The 27,539-nt window shown below is 33.5% G+C and overlaps 1 long non-coding RNA gene across 1 annotated transcript; it reads right to left on the reverse strand.

Annotated features, from left to right (window-relative positions):
- Positions 1–610: 610 nt before the first annotated feature.
- Positions 611–27,328, reverse strand: LOC147823417 (uncharacterized). The gene is made up of 4 exons (XR_015443916.1): positions 23,730–27,328; positions 22,428–22,487; positions 4,335–4,412; positions 611–722 (listed from the first exon to the last, which is right to left on the reverse strand). It is a non-coding gene; the product is annotated as an uncharacterized LOC147823417 (long non-coding RNA).
- Positions 27,329–27,539: the final 211 nt, after the last annotated feature.

The following is a 27,539-nucleotide window of genomic DNA, read 5'->3' on the forward strand; positions in this document are numbered from 1 at the left end:
AAGACAAAGAGACAAAAATGCAATACCGTAGAACATTTGAAAACAGTCAACTAAAGTGAATTAATTGATATTTGTAGATCATGAAGAAGATAAATAATTGCAAAATCATAAAATAAACTCAATAGATTTAAAAGTTTTGCAACCATATCTATTATAACACCAACATAAATTGGAAATCAAAAAGAATACTGCTATTTTTCCAAATATTTGTAAATTCGGTAGTATATTACTAATGAGGTTTGAATAAATAATAAATCACAGAAAGAAAAGGAAAATATTTCCTACTACATTTGAGTTAATGCTCAAATATACAATATAGCGACCAAAACTAAACTGGTACCTAGAAGCCAATGTATAACTTTAAATGCTTACGTTGTAAGAGAAGGAATTTCAAGTCTGTGAGCTAAATTTTTAACTTAAACTACAACACTATAATAGTGATATATAAGAAAAAATTAAAATTTAAAAAGTAGAAGAAAGATTTATAAACAATGATATACAACCCAATCATATATAAACACAAATTAATGAGAAAATGTGATTTTAAAAAATTAATGAAATTAATAGACAAATTAAGACTAGTCAAGAAAAAAATGCAAACTCTTTAACACTAGAAATAAGAGGATATTAGTACAGAGTCTATAAATATTAAATGCATAATAATCAAATAATATAAATACATTATGGCCATACTTGAGATCTTAGAATAAATGGATGATTCTCTGCAAAATAAAAAAGAAATAGAAGCTTTGAATGTCCTTATATGTATTTTAAAAAAACAATTCATAAGTTAAAATCTTCTTTCAAAATACCTTATTCAAAGTCCAGATAAATAAACTAGTAAATTTTTTCAAATATTTAATCCAATTTATGAGTAAACAATAACAGTAGCTAAAATTTCCTAACCCAGTTAATCTTGCCATCAAAAATGTCCTAAAATATTAATAGATTAAATTATAGAACAGTATCTGTCATATATATATATATATGCAAAAATATTAGCAATATGAATCCATGATTACATAAACAATACGTGACTACAAAGACTAAGCCCAGGAATAAAAGGATATTTGAAAATTTGAAAATAAACCTTAATAAATCAACATACTACAAAATAATAAAGATGCACTATCTACATAAATGAAGAAAGAGCATTTACCACCTGACAAAATTAAATGTGATTTGGATAAAAACTTTCACTAAATCAAAATAAAAGGAGAAATTTCTCATCAGTGGTGGCATACTTAATTGTCTTCTTTCTCTCTCTCTTTCTCTCTCTTTTTCGGTACCAGGGATCAAACTCAGGACCTTGCACTTGCAAGCCAGGCACAGCACCACTGAGCTAAATGCCTGGCCCTGAATTGTCTTCTCTTAAGAAACAATAAAACTACCATTTCAAACTGAACCTTGAGGAATTTACCTATGCAAAACAGGAATAAAAAGAAGGAAGGACAATTCATAAAGATTGAAAATGAACTTCAACTCTGATTATCTGCAGATAGCATGAGGGAGTTCTCATCATAAGGAATGACTAATAACCAACCTAACAGAACCATAAGTAAATATATTTGACAATAGGATACAAGGCCAATACAATAAATTTTAAATACAGTATTTAAGTCAAAGCTCTAGAAGAAAAGCTAGCAGAATATGTTCATAGGCCTGGTGCTCAAAAATTTCTTAGAAAGAAAAATAGGTGCATTTATTTAAAAGGAAAACAAATTAAAAATTAGACTCCATTAAAAGTATCTTTCCAATAAAGATAACCAAGAAAAGGAAAGAGAAACCTAATGTCTGAAAGAAAATTCCCAACATATCTTTCTAACAAAGAATTATGCAGAAAATATATGAAGAATTCTTAGTAACAAATAGTATTGGTAAATATTGCAATTTATAATGTAGCAAAAACTTGAGCAAATATTTCAAAAAGATGTTTGGATGTTTTATAAAGAAATAAAAAGGTGTTCAAAATATTCATTGGGAAAATTTCAACTAAAACCACAAGGCGACACTAAATTGTACTACTTATTAGTATAACTAAAACCAAAACCAAACAAAATATTATTTGTTCTTAGTTAGGATGTGTAGCAAGTAGAACTCTAATACATCACCACCAGGTTGGTATCTCAAATGTAATAGGGACATTAAGATACTACTTGTTGGTTACAAAGTAGAAATAAACCTCCTTGTGGGTCAACCATGAGATATTTATGAATTTATCCAAAAATTAAAATATTTATATATAAATGTGAATAAAATAATGTTAATTTTATGTTTAGTCATCTAAACAAAAAGAAAAAGTGGGGAAAATCCACAAAATGTCCATCAACACTTGAGCAGATAAATATATTGTAATTCATTTTGTAGAAAAAATAAGAATAAAGGATGTTTATTAATTAGCAAAGTAAATGAATCAACATAAAATATTATTTTAAATAAAAGGAAAAAAACCAGAAAAGATTCTATTGTATGTTTTCATTTGTTTGATGAAATTCTAGATTTGGTAAAACTAATCAGTGGTTAAAAAAAAATAATGTATGGTTCTGTATATGTGTGGCAGAGAGTGTTTCAATGGAGTGAAATCAAACTCTCTGGGATGATGGACGTGTTCTGACTCTGATTTGAGTATTTGTTATATGAAGAAAGGAAATTTGTACAATTATTGAACTTCATATTATTTTATGTAAATTTTATATAAATTAAAAAGCGTTTGGAGGTAAGACATAGCTAACAATAAATGGAACACTTACAGTATCACAGAAATGTCATTATTTGGAAGTTCGCTGAGTGAATTAGAAACTTACGCTGTTGACACAAAGGTGCATGTAACAGCTCATAGCAGTTTTATTTATAATCATTAAAACCTGGAAACAACTCAAACATCCTTTAACAGCTGAATGGATAAACACACTGCATAATATCTACCTAATTGAATGATATTCAGCAATAAAAAAGAACAAACTATTGATTCATGCTGCAATGTGAGTAAACTTTAAATGCATTTTGTTAAGTAAAAGAAGCCGGCTCCCAATGGCTATATATATATTGTATGATTTCATCTATGTGATATTCTGGAATAAGGCAACATTAAGGAGGGATAATTGATCAGTCAAGGGGTCGGGCTGGAAGAAGAAGTTGTTTACAAAATGACAGCTGGTAAAAGTACTCAAAGGTAATACTACTGTTCTGTACAGTACTACATGATGGATACATGACCACACATCCGTCAGACTCATAGAACTATATCCATACAGCAAACACCACTGAATGAAAATTCAAAGATAGAAAAAACAAAACAAAACCATGATGTAGGGAGAACACAGGCTGAAATTCCTCTAAAAAGAAGCAAATTACTTTATAAATAAATCCTAAAGCTACACTGAAGGTAATGAGTAAAGAAAGACTTAAATACATCGGGAAAACTGTTCTGATTGGGTATTGGAAAGATAAAGACTGAAAACTAGACAAAACCAATGTACTCCAGTTAGCAAATTTCTTTCACACAAGAATAATATGCATGCACACGGAAATGGATAAAATATAGAAATGTGTGCGTGTACACACAGTACATGTATTTCTACTACCTGTCTGCTTGACTGGGCTAGGAGGTGGTGACACCCAAGTTATAATAATGAGTGTACCTAACATCAATCTAGGTACACTGCCCAATCTCCAAAAGAAAGGACAGGGCTCCTTGGAAATGGAGTTGATAGTTGATTCTAAGCCTGGGAAAGGTAAAATACAAGATAAGCCTGAAACTGATGTTGGCAGTTAGGATATGCCAATAATAAAACAAAAAGAGAAGAACACATCAAAAGCACAGAAGACTGGGCTGGAGACACTGCTCAGGGCTAGAGCATTTTCCTAGCATGTCTGAGGCCTTGGGTTCAATTCCTAGCACCATTAAAAAATCAACGTAAACAGGAGACAACCAAAAATTCCAAGCAGCCAAAGTTCAAATATTTTGTAAATGAGTGTAAATAATAACAGCATTGGCTTTGAACTAAATGACAAAATAAATATTCATGAGGACTCATATAAATAAATGAATAAATAAATTCACGGATGAGAAGTATAACTCTTACAAAATAAATCCAAATTCAAAATATGAAAACAATGAGGAAAATAGAAAAGCACCTTGGAACACCACAGTAATCTTTTCACAGTTCACTAATGAATATTAAAATTAGTGGGCAAATGTTTGAGGCAAACAGAATATTTGCATAATCTCCATTGTAGCTTTTCACATTTATTAATGACAAAGGTAGGGAAGAGATGTACAGTGCAGAAACCTGAGTGATATCAGCTTATCCAAGTGGTGACTATAACCTCACCTGTAGAAAGCATGTTCTCCTTGACATTGTATGATGAAATCTGTCTCTCTGGTGTTCTTCCAGAGTTCACAATCCCAGCTGAATAACACAAAAATAGAGCAATAATTGAAACATGAATGTGTGACAAAATTCATGAACTCCAATCTGTTTCCAATTTTTAAAAAAAGGAAAAACTGAAAAAAATATCACAGATTGAAGGTGTCTAAAGAATCACAAAAATTGAATGTAATGTCAGGCCCTAGATTGAAATCTAGAATAGGGGGAAAGATATATTGAAAACATGGATGTAATCCAATAAAGTGTGTAGTTTTGTTCACAATACTGTACCAATACTAATCTTAGTTTTGAAAAAATTGTCAGTTACATAAATTTTTAATATTAGAGGAGTTTGAATGAAAAGTATTCAGAAAATCTGTATTGTCTTTGCAAATCTTCTGTAAACCTAAGATTTTTTCAAATTAAAAGTGAAAATATTTAATGTAAAAATCTGAGTCTTTCTTTATGTTCCAGAAATATTAAAAAGTTCAAATGTTTCCTTGAGTTGTCTTGTAGAATGAGCAAGGCCCAGAACAGAATGTAGAATTGACATTTTAATTAAAAAATTATTGTTCTACAGGATAAAAACAGATATAATAAAATTGACTTCCTGCTACTTACCAACATTCTCACTTCCCACCCACTGTTAAAGTTTTAAAAAATAGCAGCTTTGTTGAGGAATAACTGATGTATAATGACATAGTCACAATTTAACATGCACCACTGGTAATTTTTTTTTTTTTTCAGAACTTGAGATCCGACTCAGGACCTTGTGCTTGAGAGACAGGCAGGGTGCAGGGTGCCACTGAGCTAAATCCCTGGCCCTCTACTGGTAATTTTTGATGGAGCAGTACACCTGAAGAATCAACAACATAATCAAGAGAGTGAACACAAGCATCATCCCCAATATTATTTCTCCTCTCTTGGTAATCTCACCCTCACAGAATTGCCCAACCTGCCCTGGAAAACACTATTTACCTGTCTGTCACTATATTTTCATTTGTATATTCTTAATTTTTATGTAAATGGATTTATCAACTATACACTCTTTTCCTATGACTTTTTACAACCAATGTAATTATTTCTGAGATCCACCCATGTTGTTGTACATGTAAAAAGGTAATTCCTTTTCATTACTGAGTAGTTTCCGTCAAATAGATGTGCATTGTTCATCTTTTATCTGTTGATTGATGTTAAGCAATATCCAATTTAAGATCCATACAAATAAAATGCTTACAAGCCCTTGTGCTTGTATAATATATACTTGAATAAAAGGATTAACTCTTTGGTAAATACCTATATTTGATATGACAGTTTTAAAGTAGATATTTGTTTAACATTTTAAGAAGCTGTCAAACTGTCTGTAAAGTAGTTTGACATTTTACTCTGACTGGTAGTATATAACCTTTCCAGTCACGATACGTCTTATTTTATTTATTTATTTTTCCATTAACTTTCCTGGTATATTTTAGGTATACAATACAGTTACATTCATCATTGGGATTTTGTACGTTTACATGACCTATCTTGGTTCTTATTTTTTCCCCATTCCCTTGCCCTCCCTTCACCCCCCCCACCCTTCCCTATTTACAAAGACTTTGTTTTCACTTTTTTTTCGTTTCTCATATTTTTTCTTTTCCCTTCTTTTCTTTCCTCTTCCCCTCCCACTTCCCCTGCTCCTTTAGGCCATTTCTTCCTATTTCACAATAGCAATTATACATTTTCATCCTTATTTACACTTTTAGTTTTTCACACCAGAGAAACTATTCAGTAGTTACACATGTGTGTTCTATTTATTTCACTTAAGAGTATCACATAGTATGGGCAGTCACTATAGCCTTTTCAACTGGAGTGTAGTAGTACACATTGTGCTTTTATTTTGCATTTTTTCAGTGATATTGAGCATCTTCACATGTACTTGTAATGAAGAATTTTGAAATCTGTTACCCATTGAACATCTTGTTTTATTACTAGATTTTGAGGGTCACACATTTTGGACACAAATCTTTTCCTGATATTTCCATTGAAAATGTTTTATCTCATTTTGTAACATGAATTTTTATTTTTTTAATAGTTCTAACAGCCTATCAGGAGAATAGTATGTAGGGTATAAGTATATATACGCAAATAGAGTAATTGCATAATCTTCATATATATATTCCTTCTTTTTAATCTCTATGGCTACTTATTTAAAATTATTTTGTAAGATGTATAGTTTGATCTTTCTTTTGTTGTTGTTCAGCCTTATAATCTTTACTGTTTAGTTGTACTATTTAGATTTCATAGTTAATGAGTTTATTATTACTATCATTAGTGCTAATATTATGATATTACTTTTATATTAATTTGTCATAACTGTCCCTTTTTCCTTTTCTCCGATCTTTCTGATTACTGGCACTTTTTTTTTTTTTGCTGATTTTTTACATATAGTTTCTTATTTTGATTTTATAGTTTTATTTTGGATTTATTTTATTCACTATTAATTTAATACAGTCTATCTCTAATACATTATTTTATGTGTAGTAAAGCAATCTTAGCCTAGGATAGTCTATGCCCCTCTTGTCTTTGTATTTTCAGGCATCCTAGATGTAAATGTTTACTTATACATATTTCATGTGTCCCAAATATTCATACATGTATCTTTCAAATGAATTTAAATATAAAATCTTTTATATCTACCCTGACATTACTATTTCCTTTGCTCTTCTTTTTTTTTTTTGCATTCCATTTTTCTTTTATTGTAAGGACAGAATTTCTCTTAACAACTCTTGTGGTAAAAATCTTCAGGAGAAAAACTATTTTGGCCACTGGATGTTCTAAAAAGTCTGTATATTGTTTCCACTTTTGAAATATATTTTCACTGAATACAGAATTACTGGTTGCTGCGTCTCTATTTCTTGCATTGCATTAAAGTGGTTTCTCTTTTGTCTTCTTATCGTTTGTCTTCTTACTTTTATTCTTTCTAATCTTATATTCCTTATATTTTCTGTTCGGTATCTAATGTCTTTTTACTATAATTTAACATTTTCTCTTTATAACTTTTTAAAAGAAATTTAAATACGATATGCTTGGTGTAGTAGTCTCTGTGTGTTCTAGTGATTGAGTTCATTGAGAAAATTTGATATATGACTTTATAATTTTCATTACATTTGGGTAAAAGTAGCCATTAATTTTTGTTTCCCTTTTTCATTTCCTAGAATTATAATATAAGGACTTTTTAAATTATCATACATCTTACTGTTGTCCATTTTACTTATTTTTAAATTGCTTTGCCTGTACCTGATTAATTTCACAGTTTCAATTTTCCTGTTTTTTCACAATGTCTAATTTATATTTAATCCAAGCTGCTGTACTTTCAACTCATACATTGTAGTTTTCACCTCAAGATTTCAATTTGAAATCTTTTTATCTCTTTATATCATTTCTTATCTTTTAAATAAAATTAATACAGGTATAATAATGTTTCAGCAGTTCAAGGTTTCAATATATTGATTGTATTATCAGTTGTATACTGTCCTTGAGTGCCTGAAACTCTTTCACTGAATGTCAGACATTCTGAATTTTATCTTGTTGGATAATAGCTTTTTGAGGTTTCTATAAATATGGCTGAGCTTCATTTTCTTTTTTTTTTTTGGACCAGGGATCGAACTCAGGACCTTGTGCTTTCAAAGCAGGTGGCTGGACCACTGAGCTAAATCCCTGACCCAGAGCTTAATTTTTTAATACAACTGAGTTCCTTGGAAACAGCTTGGGCTTTTGAAGTTTTTCTAAGATTTTTTAGGTGTTTAGTCTATGAATAATTAGACCTCATTATAGTGGCAAGGTATTCTGAGTCCTTACTTACTGTCCTTTGAACTGTAGATTTTTCCTCCTGGCTGGTAAGAACAAATGTTACTTCCAGGTCCCAAGTGAGAACCTGAGAGATGATTCCTTGCCTCAAGAGTGTCCTTAATGGCTTGCCCCAATTATTATTCTGAATGCCTCAGAGAAATCCTCCTCATATCTCCAGAATAATGTCTCTGTGTGGCTTTTTCTTTTCTTTTGATATTCTACCCTGTAAATTATAGCATCCTTGGTCTTCTTAATTTTCAGACACTCACTTAGGAAGTCCACCATCCATTCTTAAACTTTCTGTATAATAACTAGTCTGTCTCCAGGTAGTAAGTTCAGCTAACTATGGGGCTCACCTTGCTTATTTTCAGCCTTTTGGTTACCTTACGACCATCAATAACTTCATTCCTACCTATATTTACAGTCTTATATTTAGACTTTATGTCTTTTATGCACTTACAGACACTAAATACCTCCATGCCCTTTGTCCTTGTTCATACTCTCTCCTCTCCCTAGAATGCTCAGATCCTGTCTTTGACACCTAGACTGTTTAGACTTGGCTATTCAGTCTGATTTCTCTATACCCTTCTTTCACTTAGCTTACTACAACACATTATAAATATATATAAAATTATAAGCTGATATTAATAGTGGAAGGGATTTGTTTCACGACTGATTGTAATCATAAAACTTAATACAGGTTAGGTGCTAAACACATATTTATTGAATTATATATTTCCCTTTTTATATATTTTAGAGACGTGCATAATATGCTTCTAATTGTTAAAATATTTTATTTCAGTCAATATTATGGGACAAATAAAAGTATCATGTTTCTTATGATTTAAGAGGCCTATGAAATAAAATGATTATCCTTTTTAATTAAAAATCAATGATGTGTGTATTTAATTATTTTGTTTAATCAAAACATAACATTCTCAAAAATATTAATATATTTATCAGCTCAGTGCCTCCTCACTTCCAAACTTTTATTACTTAGTGAAATCTTTGACTGCCAACTAGAGTTGGTGTGCTTGTTTGTTATTATGATTGCTTCATAATATGTTATGTGTTCTGCATCCATGATTAAGAACTTTACACACAAATTAAGTGAGATTAGACATATTTTGACACAATATCTCATGATCTTAACCACCATAAATGGACAATTGTAGCTGTTAAAGCTAGTGATTATTTGGTAATTAATGTATCCTAAGCATTCAGATAATTACTTTATACATGGTATTTTATATAATTTTTATCACAGATTAGTGTGTTCGGTGTCGTTATCCCATTTTATTAATGAGTAAACAGAATTTAAAAAGAAAGTTGAGAAGGGTATGCTACAATCTGAATGTGTCCCACAAAAATCATAGGTTGAAACTTAAGCTATTAGGATGAATAAAATCATATTAATTCCCACCTATTTTACCAAGTGAACATCTCTACCTTGCACAACTTCTGTCAGGAACTTGGCTATTTGAGTTGTACCATATAATAAAATCGTTTGAAAACCACAGCTTACATTATTTCAGCCCTTTGCAATTTTTAGCATGATTTGGCAAACACTGCCACTTCAGAACCCTGAAGTAGTTAAGTCAGTTTCATGTTTCTCACTGTGCAGTTAAGAAAACACAAGCTCAGTGGATTCTTCCTTGTAAACATCAGGTATCTCCCACCACCCGTGTCCTTCTGTTTCCTTATAAAACAATAAACTCTATTCAACCTCCTGGTATTTATCCTATTTTCATCTACCAGTAATTCTTTTGTTCTGTACATTTTCATGGAACAATTCCCTTCCTCACTGTAATGAGTGCTTAGCTTACATGGTCGCTCCTTAGGGTCCTCCCCCACCCAATATATTTATTCATCTTTCATGACTTCTCAAAATCTTAATCTATATAGAACTTTTTTAAAAGACACTTTCCTTTTAGAACTTTTCCTCTGCCTTTCATTTCATTACCTACTTCCTGTCTATAGCACAATAAAATATGACTGAATCTTATATACTAGAACAGCATTCAGCAAAATATATCTGTTCATGAAAGACTGATAATCATAGTAATCACTCTTTAATAAATTATTGACTGTTGTATGTATGTTTTCACTGAAGGAACAATTCAAATATAACATTATATTTGGCACCATTAGAATACATTTTGATTACTAAGCTAAATTTTTGTGATTATATACTGTATTAAACTAGGTTTTATCATGAAGGTAAAATATTAGCTTTAGTTGTCATTAAGAAATTTTGATAAATATAATATTGTTTTATAAACCTAAAAATTATGGTGTACATCTGTTTTTGTTTATAAGTTAATAAAATCTATAAAAATCTGAAATCCCAACTAATTAAAAAACTGAAATCTCTTTATGTCAAACTTGAATTGTAGATCATAATTCTAGTCTAACATAAGCATAATATGGTATTGTGTTAATTTTGTATGAATATTATTTAGATAATGGACTTTAAGGTCTACATTCTTTGTGTATATATATTTACTGTAAGTTAAATATTAGATATTTCTCTCTAAAATTATGCACTGCAATAATACTTTACTAATGTTTATAAAAAAATTATTTATTTATTTTATATAGTACTATTTTCATATTACAAACTTCATTACAATTTCCTTTTGGAATGTTGACTATAAATAAATTATACACCTTATTGAAAAATAACTAAATTTCTCTGTTCTGTCAATAGACTCTGATAAAGTTACCATTAAATTTTATAAAATAAAAGGAAATCAAGTTAGGTTTAAAAAAATATTAGTTTTATTTGGTATATTTTTAATAATTCTTAATTGGATGCAATTGTATAGTTTCAAAAGGGAAATCCAATAGAAAAGTTATTTGTGCTATAATATTTCTAATTAGAAGTACAAGACTATTTGTACTAAATTTTAGGTTTTTTTAGGAAAAAGCACAAGTTATACTATTTCTGATAACCAAATAGGTGTGCAAAGTCTTTAAAATTTTTCTCAGGGTAATTATTTGTATTATTTACTTACCTTGTGTTACTAAAGAGCAAAATTTTAATATGGAAACCAATTCACAGTTTTCTAGTTTTATATCAGAAAATGATTGCTTTGAAAGAGAGCAAAGGTAGTATAATTTAGTTAGTTAGTATTTTTGAGAAAATAAATGCTAATTTTAGTCTTGCTTTAGCTTCTCTGAACTAGCACTTAATCTCGGCTTTTTTTTTTTTTTTTTTTTGTACCACAGATCGAACTCGGGTCCTTGTGCTTGCCAGGCAGGTCTCAGAACAACTGAGCTAAATCCCTTCCTAATCTGGGGTTTACTTTTATTGATTGCAGGTAGATCATAACTACAGGCTCAGGTTTTACCTAAGATAGCCACATCTTATTATTACTGCTTTGGTTTGATTGTTTCCTACTCCACTGTTTTTCAAAACTTTCCCAATAATGATAGTTAATTTGATGATTATTCTATATTTACAAAAATCTCTTATGGCCGGAAATGTCAACAAATATAAATTATTGCAATGTTTAAATAACTACTGGAATTATTTTGCTCATTTCTAAATTACTTTATACATCACTATCTTCTAAATGCACTTTAGTACAACACATACATAATCCAAATCCATGTGGGTGTTGCATATACTGCAATATGAGTTTAGGCAATTTACATCTATGAAGATATGACATTATGTATATTTTACCATATAATATACTTTAATGTCTTTATATTTTTATTTTCATTGTAGTAAAATGTATATAAAATGCTATTTTTTGTTTGTTTGTTTGTTTTTTGGTACCAGGGATCGAACTCAAGTCCTTGCACTTGCGCAGCAGGTGGTGAAACCACTGAGCTAAATCCCAGGCCCTAAAATGCTATTGTTAACATTTAAATGCACAGTTAAGTACTGAGGAATATACTCACATTATTGTGTACAATTTACATTAAAAGAATATATAAATAATAAATTATCAAAACACCATGAAAATCACGAGTAAAAAGATTCTAAACCAAATTATAAAGTAAGTAAAATGTGTGTATAAAATCCCAAATACTCATGCATATCCTAATTTCAAATCATCCAAACTCTGCTTATTGTAGCACACAATCTGAGCCCTGTGTGCTACAAGAAGAAAGTATGCCATCCACAAGGCCATTATAATGGCTTACTTCTAGATGTCACCCCAAAGCCACATGTGCTCATGCAAAACTTTTTGGAGCTAGGCTGTGTGATACTGGGATTAAGGTTGTGTGGTACTAAATTAGTCCACTGGTTGGAATTGGTATAGTTCTGGGTGTGGCTGAATGCAATTACTGAACACAGAGAAGCACCACCCTGTATGTTGGCAGCATTACCTAAAAGGCTTGTAGCCTAGATGGGGATAAAAGGGAAACAGGCTACTTGATGCCACCTGCCTGTCTTGCTGTGGACTGTTTTTCTTCTGCCATGTCCCTCTGCCATGCCACCCTGCCTTGGAGCCAGCTGACTAAGAAATGAAACTTCCACAAACTATGAGCCAAAATAAATCTTTCTTCTTTTAACTTTGGGTGGGTATTTTTGTCCCAGCAATCAGAAATGCCACTAAGACAGATTTTGCTACCAAAGAAGTGAGGTCTTTGCTGTGACTATACCTAACCATGTGGTTCAGGAGCCTTTGGGAATGGCTTGTGGGAAGAGGTTGGAAAGGTATGGAGATGCTGGCTGAAGAAGTAGCCCTGGAATGCTGTAAGCTGAATTTGTTGGGAGATTTTGGTCAGAGTTCAGAAGACTGGAATGCTGAGAGAAATGCAGCAGGTAAAGACCAGGTTCAGAGGTTTCTGGAGGAAAGAACTGCACTGGTTGGTGGACTCCAGAACATGTGTGTTATTCTTTGGCCAAAAATTTGTATTTTGTTCATGTCCAGAGATTTTTCAGGAGACTGAAATTAAGTGCAGTGGAATAATTAATCTGACCAGAATATTTTCAAAGCAATCTAATGTTGAGGCAGTGGCATGGCTACTTTTGGGGGCTTTAAGCTAGATCTATGTTGAGAATCAAGAGCAAAGAGCTCAGCAGAATGATTTAAAACATTTTGAGTTTGGCCAGAAAAAGTTCCAGTAAAGTTATGGCCTGCAAAGATGGAAGAGAGTAAAACTGGGTTACTGAAAAGGAACAGGACAATATAAAAGATGGCATGAGAACATCATAAGAACCAGCAGGACCCCACCCTTTGCAGCTTCAAAATTGAAAAGGTGAAAAGATCTTGAGAAGAGAGCCCCAAAGCACCATGTTCTAGAGTGGCAGTGACTAGAGAATTTGTTCCTCAGGACTGGATTCACAGCACTCAGTAATCTAGGTACTCACCCCCTACAGCCAAGAGAGGAGAAAGCCTGGCTACTGCTCCAACTGGTGGCAGACCTCGGCCTCATCCATGTGGTGCTGGTTTTAGGTGCCTACAGAATATAAGGACTGTGGGGTCAGGAAGGGTTCCACACAGATTTCAGAAGAAGGCCTGGGAGGCGAGGCAGTGTGCCCCTGAGCGGGCAGTGTGTGATGCTAACAGTGTAAAGCTGAAGGAACAGTAGAAACCCCAAAGGGATGGAGAAGCCAGGAACATGATCATCTCTGGAAAACTGCAAAGAGAGAAAAGAGCCAGCCCAAGAAAGAAGCCATGAGAGCCGCAACTACCAGCAGTGACTTAGGAGTGCAAGCTCCTAAGCCCTTTGGAGGTCACTTCTTTCCACAGGTTATCCCAGGTGCTGGACATGAGAATGGGACTTAATGATTGCTCTGCTAGATTCGGAACTTGCTTTGGTCCCATTTCTTTCTATCCTCTTATTTATACTTTTGGAATGGGAATATTTATCTTGTTCCATTGCGTGTTGAAAGTGTTTAACTTTGTTTTCATTTGTACAGGGGCTCACAGCTGAGTTTGCCTTAAATCTTAGAGGAGACTTTGGACTTGGACGTTTTAGCAGTGCTGAAACTGTCAGAATTTTGCCAACTTTTAGGGATGAATTAAATGTCTTTTGCACAAAGGGGTGTACATGAGTCTTTTGGGGCCCAAACTCAGAATGTTATAGCTTATATCTAGTGTCGCCCCTCGTGTGCTCATAGGTGTAGCTTTTGGGAGGTGGGTGGATCATGTGTCTGTGTATAATGGCTTGTATCTAGATGCCCTTCAAAAGTCTCATGCGGTCATAGGTGGGACTTTTCAGAGGTGGCTGGATCTAAAGTGTTCAATCCTGGGATCGAGGAAGTGAAGCTCCAATTGACTCATGGTGCAATGCTAGGATTAAGGGTGTGAAACAGAAAGAAGGCTGCTGTGGTTCTCATTTGTGGCTTGTCATTTGCTGCTTTCTGCCTTCTGCCTGCTGCTCTGTGATGCCCCTCTGCCATGCCACCTTACTCTGGAGCCAGCCAACTATGAACTGAAACCTCTATGAACTTTGAGCCAAATAAACCTTTCCTCCTTTAACTTTAGGTGTCAGATATTTTTGTCTCAGCAGTGAGAAAAGTAACTAAGTCTGTTATAATGGCTTTAATGGAATGTGATAACTAAATTGATTTATTATAATTCTGGATATGAATAATGGAAGGCCCACCCTGGATATGAATGGCACCATCCAAAAGTCTCATAGCCTGCATAGGATAAAAGAGAAAGAGAATTGCTGCTGCTGATTCCTGGCTTTGCTGCCTCCTGCCTGCTCTGCCAAGAACTGTTTCTCCTCTGAGATACGCCCCCTACCGTGCCACCCTGCTTTGGAGGTGGCTGACTACGGACTGAAATCTCTACAAACTGAGCTAAAACAAACTTTTCCTCCTTTAATTTTGTACATTGGTAACTAAGAGAACCACTGAAATCCAATATGTCCAACTGCTCCTGGAAATTGTTTGTGATTGTAATAGTTTATGAATAAATACTTGAACCTTAATAGATAAGATATTTGGTCAAAGACCCACAGTGAATAAAAGTTAAAATTTTCACTTTATTTTTGTTATCTCTAAACACCTGATACTTTATTACAAATATTAGCTATTTAAAAAACCCAAAAAACAAAAAAACAAATACTAGCTATTTCTTAGGCAGCATTCATTACTAATGGAATATCATTTTTAGACACACAGGTTTATCCACCTTTTTAGCTGAAGGTCTGTGCTACAAACAACAGTTACACATATAACTAAATCTTCAAAACAAAATGCTTTCAGAGTTGATCCTTTTTAAATTGTACAATAATTAAAGTTGCTTTTTGTTAAGGGATACTGAATTTATTTAGTCTACTTGACACCAACTAGCTGCATGGACTTAGATAAGCTTCTTAAATCCTTGGATGTCTCTGTCTTGCAGTTATCTACCTATTTAGATATATTTATCTGACATAAATATTCATCTGAACATAAATATAGGAAGTCACTTATTTGAAATTTTGAGATTGCAATAATAATAAAATATATAAATTGTTATGAGGTCAGACCAATTTTTTAGGACACAGCTGTTGGTCATTAGTACCTACATTCAAATCAAACTATTCAGATTGAAAATCTAGTGCCAATGGATTTAAACTTATCAATTTTAACACATTGCTTAATTTAATGATTTAGGATATTTTCTTGTAATAATGCCTAGAAATAATTATACTGCTCATGTTGTAAAGTTAGTGGGAGAATCAAATAAATTGTATAACATGTTTTTTGAACATAGTCTGTCACATAATTGATGTTCAAAGTACATTAGTCTTTCTTGTGGTTATTTTCTTCAGTTTTCTTCTCAGTTATCTCAGCTGCAAGAACTCACTGAGTATGGAGATTTTACTACAGTAAGAATTCAGAGCCCGCTTAATGTAAAAAAAAAAAAATGAAGTATATCTTCATGGGAACAAAAATCTTCGAGTTCTCTGCCTCCTGGGGCCACCTCTACATTGCAGGGGTAAAAGGACTGCTTTTTTTTTTTTTAGTTCTTTTCTTGGTACATTTTAGGTATACAATTCATGTACATTTATCATTGGGTGTTTGTAACTGTACATGATGTAGCTTGGTTCTTATTTTTTTCCCCATTACCTGTGCGCCCTTCACCCCCTCCACCCTTCCCTATTTACATAGATTTCATTTTCATTTTTTTTCTTTTCTCATAGTTTTTCCTTTCCCTCTTTTCCTTTCCCCTTCCCCTGCCTTCACTCCTTTGTCTTTAGACCCTTTTTCCTATTTCAAATTATCAATTATTCATTTTAATCATTTTAACCCTTGTTTACACTATCAGTTTCTCACACTACAGAAACTATTTGGTATTTACACATGTGTGTCCTACTTATTTCACTTAAGAGTGTGCCCTCAATATGCATCCATTTAGCTATGGATGACTCTAGTTTTTCATTCTTTATGATGGAGTAGTACTCCATTTTATAAAAAAAAACCCCACATTTTCTTTATCCGGTTTCCAGTTGATGGGCACTCAGGCTGTTTTCAAGCTTTAGTTATTACAAACTGTGCTGCTATGAACACGGGTGCACATATATCACTGTGGTATGATACTTTTAATTCTTTTGGGAAGATACCCAGCAGGGGAATAGCTGGGTCAAATGGGACCTCTAGTCCTAGTTCTTTGAGGTATCTCCATACTAACTTCCCCAGTGGTTGTACCAGTCTGCACTCCCACCAAAAATGAAGAAGGGTTCCTTTCTCCCCACAACCCCGCCAGCATTTGTTATTTGTTGACTTCTTGATAGCAGCCATTCTTTCTGGGGTGAGGTGGAATCTCAGTGTTGTTTTCATCTGCATCTCTCGAATGACGAGTGATGTTGAACATTTTTTCACATATTTGCTTGCTGCTTTTACTTCTTTGTCTGAGAAACGTCTGTTCATTCCAGTTCCCCATTTTTGAATTGGGTCTTTGAATTTGGGGGGTCTGATTTTTTTTCAATTCTTTATATATTCCACAAAGTAGTCCTTTGTCTGAGGTACAGCTGCTAAAAATTTTTTTTCCCATATTGTAGGTTGTCTGTTAGCTCTGTTGGTGGTTTCTTTTGCAGTGCAGAAGCTTTTTAATAAGATGAGATTCCAGTTGTTGATTCTTTCTGCTACTTCCCATGCTGTTGAGGTTTTGTTCATGAAGTCTTCCAGTGCAAATGTCTTCAAGAGTTCTACCTAACTTATCTTCCAACAAGTTTAGTGTTTCTGTCTTAATATTTATATCTTTAATCCACTTCGATCTTAGTTTAGTACATGGTGATATGTATGGGTCTAGTTTTAATCTTTGGCAGGTTGAAATCCAGTTTTTCCAACACCATTTATTAAATAGGCTATCTTTCCTCCAATGAGGGTGGTTGGCTCCTTTGTCAAAGATGAGGTGGCTAAGCATGTGTGGAGTTGTTTCTGCATCTTGTAATCTATTCCACTGATCCTCGGGTCTGTTCCTTTGCCAGTACCATCCTGATTTTATCACAGTAGCTTTGTAGTATAGTTTCAAGTTGGGGATTGTGATACCCCCAGCCATGTCTCTGTTGCTTAGAATTGCTTTAGCTATTCTAGATCTCTTATGGTTCCAAATGAATTTTTGGATTGTTTTCTCTAGTTCTGTGAAGTATATTGTTGAAATTTCAATTGGTATTGCATTGAATCTATATAGTAGTTTTGGAAGTATGGCCATTTTCACTGTATTGGTTCTTCCTACCCGGGAGCAAGGGATGTCTTTCCATTTTCTTGAATCTTCTTTAATCTCTTTTTTCAGAGTGTTGTAGTTTTCACTGTAGAGGTCTTTGGCTTCCTTTGTTTGATTGATTCCTAGATATTTCATTTTTTGGATGCTATTGTAAAAGGACTTGTTTCCCTAATTTCTCTCTCAGTGAGTCTGTTATTTGTGTACAAGAAGGCTATTGTTTTTTGAGTGTTGACCTTGTATCCAGCTACTCTACTGAATCTGTCAATTAAGTCTAGAAGTCTTCTGGCAGAGTTTTTTGGGTCTTCTATGTAAATTATCATATTGTCAGCAAATAATGACAGTTTAACTTCTTCTTTTCCTATCTTTATTCCTTTTATTTCTTTCTCTTTTCTAATTCCTGTGGCTAATATATCCAGATCTATATTGAAAAGTAGTGGTGATAGTGGGCATCCTTGTCTTGTTCCTGATTTTAGCATGAAAGTTTTCAGTTTTTGACCATTTAGTATGATGTTGGCTGTTGGTTTTTCATAGATAGCTTTAATCAGGTTAAGATAAAGACCTTCTATTCCAATTTTCTAATGGGTGGTTGATTTTGTCAAATGCTTTTTTCTGCATCTATTGAGATGATCAATTTCTGCATCTATAGGATTTTGTCTTTGACTCTGTCAATATGGTGTATTACATTTATTGATTTACAGATGTTGAACCATCCTTGCATCCCTGGGATAAATCCGACTTGGTCAGGGTGCATGATCTTCTTGATGACTGTCTGTATTCTGTTTGCCAGTATCTTGTTGAGCATTTTTGCATCTATGTTCATTAGGGAGATTGGCCTGTAGTTCTCTTTTTGGGTTGGGTCTTTCCCTGGTTTTGGAATCAAAGTAACACTTGCTTACAGGAATGAATTTGGAAGTACTGCTTCCTTTTCAATTTCCTTGATGAGTTTAAAGAGTAATGGTGTTAGTTCTTCTTTAAATGTCTTGTAAAATTCAGCAGTGAAGACATCCAGACCTGGGTTTTTCTTTGTTGGTAAATTTTTTATTACATTTTCAATTTCACTCATTGTAATTGAGGTGTTTAGAATTTCTAGATCTTCTTCATTTAACTTTGGCAATTCGTATGTATCTAGGAATCTGCCCATTTCTTCTGTGTTTTCCATTTTATTGGCGTAGAGGTTCTCGAAGTAAGTATTGATGAACCTCTGGGTTTCTGTTGGAACTGTTGTGACTTCACCTTTTTCATTCTTAATTGCATGTATTTGTGCCTTTTCTTTCCTTTTTTTGATAAGGTTGGCTAAAGGTTTATCAGTTTCATTTTTTCTTTCAAAAAACCAACTCTTTGATTATTTGATTTTTTGTATCATTCTCTTAGTCTCCATTGCATTGATTTCTGCCCTGATCTTTATAATTTCCTCTCTTGTATGAGCTTTGGATTCGTTATGCTCTTCTTTTTCTAGGAGCTTGAAGTTCTGCATTAGGTTATTTATCTGAGTTTTCTGTTTTCCAAATGTGGGCATTTACTGCTATGAATTTCCTGCGTAGAACTGCTTTCATTGTGTCCCATAGATTCCTGTATGTTGTACTGGCATTTTCATTTACTTGGAGAAACTGTTTAATTTCTTCTTTAATTACTTCTGTGACTCATTGGTTGTTCAAGAGGGTATTATTCAGTTTCCATGTGTTTGTTGGGTTTTTGTGGTTTCTTATTTATCACCAATTTTATTGAACTATGGTCTGATAATATACAGGGGGTAACTTCAATTCTTTTACATTTACTTAGACATGTCCTATGAGCTAGCATGTGGTCTATTCTGGAGAAGGACCCATGTGCAGCTGAAAAGAATGTGTATTCTGATTTTGTGGGGTGGAACAGTCTGTAAATATCTATTAAGTCCATTTGTTCAATAGCTTGGTTCAGTTCTAGAATTTCCTTGTTAACTTTTTGTCGAGATGATCTGTCTATTTGTGATAGTGGAGTATTGAGGTCTCCCACTAAAATTGTGTTAGTGTTTACTTGGTTTTTCTTGTCTATTAATATTTGTTTTGTATAGTTGGGGGCATTCGTATTTGGTGCATATATATTTAGGATTGTCATCTCTTATTCTGGATTGTTCCCTTCACAAGGATGTAGTGACAATTTTTGCCTCTCTTAATTAGTTTTGGTTTGAAATCTACTTTGTCTGCAAATAAGATTGCTACCCCTGCTTTCTTCTGGGTTCCTGTGGCATGGAGAACTGTTTTCCATCCTTTTATTTTCAGTCTATGAGTTTCTTTTTGAGTTAGGTGTGTTTCTTGTATACAGCATATTGCTGGATTTTGCTTCTTAATCCATTCTGCCAGTCTATTTCTTTTGATTGGTGAATTGAGGCCATTAACAGTGAGAGTTATAATTGATAGATATTGATTTATCCTTGTCATGATGTTTTACTTTTGTTAGCTGTTTTATTTCTTAATTTTTCCCCCTTTCCCTTTAGTGTCTTACCTTGCCTGGTGGCTTCCCTCTGTTGGGCCTCATGGAGTTGTGACCTTCATTGCTTTTTTCTAGGATATTGTTTAGAATCGCTTGTAGTGCTGGTTTGGTGTTCATGAAATTTCTCAGGTGTTCTTTGTCATGGAAGTATCTAATTTCCCCATCAATTTTGAAAGATAATTTTGCAGGATACGACAGTCTAGGTTGGAAGTTATTTTCTTTTAGGGCTTGAAATACTTCACTCCAGGCTCTCCTTGATTTGAGGGTTTGTGTTGAGAAGTCTGCTGTGATTCTGATGGGCTTTTGTAGGTGATTTGTTTCTTTGCTCTAACTGCTTGTAGGATTTTGTTTTTCTGTTTGGTTACTGGGATCTTGACTATTATATGTCTAGATGTAGATTTTTTTATCATGGCTAGTTGGAGTTCTATATGATTCACTTATCTATCTGTACGTCCAATTCTCTACCTCTGTCTGGAAAGTTTTCCACTATTACTTCTGTGAACAGTTTTTTTTATGTCAATTGTGCTTTCTCCTGTTTTTTCATGGACTCCTATCAGTCTTATGTTATTCTTCTTTACATCGTCTAGCAGTTATTGGATTGATTTCTCGTTGTCCCTTACTATTTTTAAGAAATCTCTATTTTCATGGTCTCTAACCACGATTCTGTCTTCTATATCTGATATTCTATCTTCAGATTCCCTTAATCTGCTGTGGATACTTTCAATGGAGTTTTTGATCTCCTGAATATCTGTTTGAATCTGTTTCATGGATTCCATTTCTTTCTTATGCTGGGTGATCATGGTTTCCATTTCTTTCTTGTGCTGGGTATTCATGGATTCCAGCATATTTCTGAGCTCATCTATTTTTTTATCTGTTTCTGTTCTAGATCCTCTAATCATGTCTTTCACTCTGCTCACCATCTCTGTAGATATCTGGGAGATTATTTCTGCTTTGAATTTTTCTATAGCCTCATTCATCTGTTTTGTTACTCCCTATGCTATCAGTTCAGGGTATCCAGGTGGTTGGTTATGGCACTTTTCCATCTCATTTCCCCCAGGATTTACCCTTGGTGGGGTGGAAGTCTGAGTTTGTGCCTTGCTTAAATGTCTTCTCATTTTTGTTTTTAATACTGTCCTTGGTTTAATTCCTGGGTTGACAGTTTGAAATTGCTTATTGTAGGTATCTTTGTTGCTTGTAATTAGAACCCTTATGGAATGATTGCTTCTCAGAGGTGTCTTCCCAATATAGCTGGTCTTTAAGTTTTGAGCCTCTAATGACTCTAAGGCTATCTCATTTTCCTTATACTAGGAAGGTTCATTGACTAGATCAATAACAACACCCTAGCCCAAGTGATACAATCACCAACACCATAGCATCAAGTACATCTTTGAAAATGACATTTTGTGGTAGTTAATAATCTATCACCTTTAGCTGTGTGAATTAAATCAAGGTCGAGGACCAACCAAACATATAGTGAATAAACTCCTCAATATAACAACTTTACCATTTGGGATGGGGAGTTAGAAGGGGTTGGGGAGGGATTGACAGATGGGAAAAAGGATAGGGGAAGGTTAGCAGTGTGGCCAGAGGACACAGGTGAGAAGGAAAAAGATACTAATAGGAAAATAAAGAAGAACTCCAAACAAGGACCAAAACAGGGACAAAAAGGGAAGATGAACAATGTGGGAGAGCAAGAGAGTGAGTGTAAGAGAGAGATAAAGGAAAGAGAAAAGAAAGAAGAAAAGAAAAGAAAAAATGGAGAGAAAAACAAATATTTGCAAAGAGTAGGAAAAAAGATAAGAGGATCAAAAGAAAAGAAAAGAGAAAAGAAAACTAATAATACTAATTTTGGGAATAAAAAATAACAATGAAGATGAAGGGCCTCTTTCAGGGTATGTCTCTGCTGTCACAATAAACAACGTGGGTAGCAGTGTGCAGATATAAGTCAATGAGTCTCAACAAGCTAGTCTCACACCCGTGAAATTCAGGCAGATTTCTGGCTGCAAGTCCCAAGTTGAGTTCCCTGTCCTCCTGTAGGGTTGAACTCCCAGAGTTGTATTGCAGGTTCCAGTTGCCCTTCCCCTGAAGATAGTCCCGGTCTTGATGGGAGGTGATGATGACTCCAACTTACCCAGTACAGTGGTCTGGTGGTCCGGTGTCCTCTGCATCTTTGTAGTGTGGAACCAGGTGGCTGTACAGAGAAGAGACCAGAGGAGCGGGGTGGGGGTGGGGGTTCCAGTGGATTACTGCTGGGGCACGGCATCCACAGACCTGCCTCTCTGCAGTGGGCTGATTCGGCAGACTTACGACCTTGGTACAGCGTCCCAGGACTGCTAACTTTTTGTCTCACCAATTAATGACTGGGCTTTATTCAGATGTCCATGTTTTTCTCGTCAACAACCACTGCTGTTGCAAGAGTTAAGTCATTGTGTACATAGAGCAGCCCCTCTGATAGGCTACTGCAGAGAAGATTTCCTAGGAGTTTCTACACAGTGTAGGCAATGAAAGTCATCGAGTATGCCTATTTTAACACTAAAGAATCAGTAGTGCACAGATTTATTAACTGTCAAAGCTTAAATTGTTAATGACAGGAGAAACCAGCAATTTAATCTATGTGTCCCATGTTCTAGAACCCTAGAATACTATATTTGGCAGTTTTAAGACACCAGCTATAAAACTTACCTCCTAAGACCAGTCCCCATGCACATGCCAGGTTCGTACCCCACTACTACTCTCTATCCCTAAATCCTAACCATTAAAGTAAGCACAATTAGAAAACAAATTCAAGCTGGCCGATTATAGTCCCCATACAGAAATTAAATTTTAAGCAGTTAGATAGTGGCATGGAAACAGAAAGATCATGTGGAATCAAAGTATATGTATAACTAAGAAAAATAAAATAAAGAGCAGGCATGAAAAATTTCTGATAAAACAAATCCCTTAAAAATAGTCTCAACCTTACTTAAGACTGTAGATACAAATGACACTTCATTTGGGTTGTTTTTGGCAAATGTTTGTGTTTTAAAAAAGCAAAACTTAACTTTAGCCAATCAAAAACACCCAAACTTATAGTTGTGTGGCTCACAATGGTCAAGCAAACAAGACAATTATATAATGGTAACCTATCAAAGAATTTCCTTGTTTTATTTCCTGTTCACTCCACATATATGTACCTCTAACACTTCATCATGGGAGTACTAAACCTCTTTTGGTTCAATGCTTCCCAAGTAATGAATGGTTATTTGCTCAAATAAACTCTTCAAAATTTCATTGTGTCTTAGTTTTTGTTTTTTAAGTACAAACACAATAACCTGTGAAATCTGGCCCTTATGAATGGGAGAAACATCCCCTCCACTCTTGCCTCAAAGGAGAAAATACATACAGGAAAAAGCAAATAAAACTAGAAGAGAGAAAGATGGAAAAGTAGCCTCACCTGATGACACTACAAATCCCAGGTCGATCTTTCCAACAGGTTGCTTCCTGTTTCCTATCTTCCAACAGGAAGATATTTGACACTGAAGCCCTGACCAGGCCAACACCCAGCTCTTCATTTCTCTAGGAGCTCAGTGAGTCTTCTCTTTTCCTAACCAAAAAGAGCCCTGCCTGGAGCTCAGGACACTGTTCAGGAACTTGGTCTGTTGGAGTTTCTGTCCTTCCTTCCTTATGCTCCTAGTAAGAAATTTAAAATCCAGAACACACTTCATAAAACAGAAAACTTCTTACATATATTTTATGCACATCAAATTTCATGTTACAACAAAATAGTTCATCAAATGAGTTCAAAAGAAAATTGTAAAACTGTGCACGCCTTTAGCTGTATGTTTTTTAAATATATTTCGTAATGATTCATGATAAACAACTTACTAATCCGTGTGTTTTACTGACTTAAGATTTTCAAATACAGAAATAATTCACTAAAAGAAATTGTATTTAGTCCTGTAATTATATTTTTATTTATAGACTGAAATATAAATATTTCTGTGAAATTATAAAAATACCTGTCTTTAACAACAGTTTATTATACGTTTTTAAAATAGTAACTATTATCGCTTCTCAGCCTTTTGGCTAAGATCAAGTGTAAAATAGTAACTATGAGGTTATAAGGAATCAAAAATAATAGTTTTAACATGTTAATTTGAAAGGCTAGTTTACAAGTTTAGGTCCTCATATTTAGAATGAAATTTATTTTCACCTGTACAGTGATATTTTTAATCTACATTAAAATATTGTTATATTAAATGTTTATGTTGGAGTATGTTAAATATTAGTGATCCACCTTAAAATAGTAAATCACCTTCTCAACAAAAGATACTTAACTGAATCCTTTGTCTATAATAGAGAAATTTGGAGGAATAAGAATAAAATTTATTTTAAGAGAGACTTTCACCTACTCATACATGCAACTTTCATTGATAAATGAGAAAACAAGCAAGAATTAAAAAATCTCAGAAGAAAACCAAGGAAAAGGAAATTTAAAGGATGATTTAAGGTAATAGCAAGAGTCAGTGCCCGTACTTAAGTCACTGATCTTCCTAACTCCCGTTTGTGCTTTGTCCTCCACTTCAGTCTCTACAGAGTCCAAAGACTGTTTAATTCTCTGTCAATGGTAAGGATAAAATTGAGGATAAGTATTTAAGGATAAAATTTTTCCCTAAAAAGTATAATTCTTTGTGTGTGTGTGTGTGTGTTTTATCTGCAGTGAAATGCTCACATTCTATGTTTACAGAGAAGTTATGTGACACCTTCTCTATAAAGAGAAAATGATTGGAAATTAGTATGCAATATATTGATTGAAATACTGCTGAAGTGTTTTTTTGAAAAGGCCTCTACTAGAATCTATCCATACTTTGAGATTCTCACCCAGTTTCTGTATCACGGAATACACAAGGAATATATAAGACAAGATAGTGTGTTAAACAATTATAGGAAATGACTAAGTCGATATACTAAAAAGGATATACTTATTCTTTGATTAAGACATCAGAAGTGATACCTCAGTAGGATACCTCAGTACCTAACAAAGTGTCTAGCATATAGTAGTTATTGCATGAATATTTTTTAAATGACAGTAGGAAAAAATTTTGACCAACAACTAGGTAATTATTTTGTTTGATACCTTTTGTTTGAAAGCATAGGAAAATTAGAATTAAAAATTTTAAATATGAGATTCATCTTAATAGATTTGTTGTACCCATATAAGATTTCAGGATCATTTCATGGAAATTTTTACTTATTAATTTTATTTTCCACACAGATTAAGCAATATATATCAACTTTGCATTGAGGTAATTGGGTACTTTTAAAAATTATTTATAAGTCAATGAGATTAATACCTTAATTGTGTTTATAAAATTTAAATTCTATACTGTCTAAACAGAGTGTCTTACACATTTGTGAATTACATGAGATTATCCCACTTTTTCTAACAAATAAAATATTGTATGCAATTTAGAATAAACACGATTTTCCCTGAAAAAAGAGAGACACGAAGTAGATTGGCTACAATCTGCTGTCACCACCACTATCATTCATAGATGTGTGTGCTCAGGCCCTATTTACACACACTGTTTTGCTGGGCACTGTTTCAAACACCTTACTCAGTGAATAAATTGGCAACAAGATGACAGCAGTCTTCCCAAACTATTCAAACCTTAAAACAATATAATATATGGCAAGAAAAATGTTTGCCTTAAAAAATTAAGATATAATGGAAAGTTGATCCAGATAGTCAAGATTAAGTTCAACATAAAATCATGCACTATAGTTTGAGACTGATATTTATCAGAGAGCTCTTACTCTTCTAAAGAGATTTGCATTAACTGGAAACAAATTAGAGCAGAACAGTAACTCTTTAAAAAATATTCCATTAAATGAACGCTTATTTATTCAGGCTTTGAATCTGGCAAGAGTTCTAGGCAACTCTTTCCAGTAACATGTCCTCTTTCAAAGCTCTAGGATTTATTTCCAATTTTTCCACAGACAAGTCCCTTCTTTGCTGTCTCAGTTTTCTATTTCAGTGTATCAAATAGCAAAACTTTAAAAAGAAAGGAAATAGCATGGATTTGTCATGGCATTAAATACCACCCCTAATTCTGTTTCCCCTAACCTTAAAATGAAAAAATGTGGCTGAGTGAACAATACATTTTCTCCTTCTTAAGATCCAATGTTTTTACCTCCTTAGGTATAAATCAGAATCAGACTTGACCAAAGTCCTTTAAAATGAATCTAATTTTCTTAACCACATTCTATCATTGTTCACATTATATATGTTAAAAGATTATTGAAATTGAAAAACGAGTCATGTCAGCTAGGTATTATTGACAAAATTGTTATTACACAAATTTAAATTATTTAATATTACAGCAAAAATTTTCTAAATGGTGTCAAACTGATTTTCATGAAGTAAATCAATAGACATTTTTTTCTGTGCTTTTTCAATTGTGCACAGATGACACATTTTGAAAGCTGAAATTCCTGCATGTTTAGTGTTCAGGATGACCAATGCACACATAATGTAAACAGGATGATTCTTACTTCACAGTTTTTAAAAAAAAGATTTAAGATGTCCTTTCTTGTTATTGTTGTGATGCATGTGACAGACACTGTTTGTCCCTAGCCTGTAAAACTTTTTTTTCCTCTTTCTTCCTTGCCAGAAAAATAATTACTCAGTATCTTCCTCGGGTGGAGTTATATTCAGAAATATGAAACAGGAGAGAAAGATGATGTTCTTTCTGATGCAAAAAGAGAAGTTGTTTGCCACGTTTTGCCTAAGCGTTTAGTAAAGAAAGACATAACGAATGAAGTCACTGCAACATCCTCTGACCATTTGAGATTGGAAGCAACGTAAAAACTGAACTGTATGTATGAAGGACATAGAAAATAAAAGGCCATACAGACTAATAATCTAATGAATGTTCAAGTAACATCAAGATAATTAAAGTAAATGCTAGATTTGTCTTTTTTTCCTAGAATGGGAGAACTCTAAATAATTACTTTCACATATCTAAATAAGAGAAAATAATTGGAACCAAATTATAACATTAAAACTAAGAATGCATTTTCCTTAATATTATATAGTCATAAACTTAAATTCATGCTTTCTACTATCTAATAATACTTCCTTACTTTATAATTATCAAGAGTGTAGTTTTCTTTATTTTTGGAGGGATCAGGTCATAAGCATTAGCAATTTAGCTTTGAAAATAACTTTTTCTCCAAACAACTGTGTTGGTATTAATTACTT

This window comes from Heterocephalus glaber, unplaced genomic scaffold, assembly GCF_053883595.1.
Source record: "Heterocephalus glaber isolate CG9 unplaced genomic scaffold, H.glaber_assembly_v1.0 deba00001586, whole genome shotgun sequence".
Lineage (NCBI taxonomy): Eukaryota > Metazoa > Chordata > Mammalia > Rodentia > Bathyergidae > Heterocephalus > Heterocephalus glaber.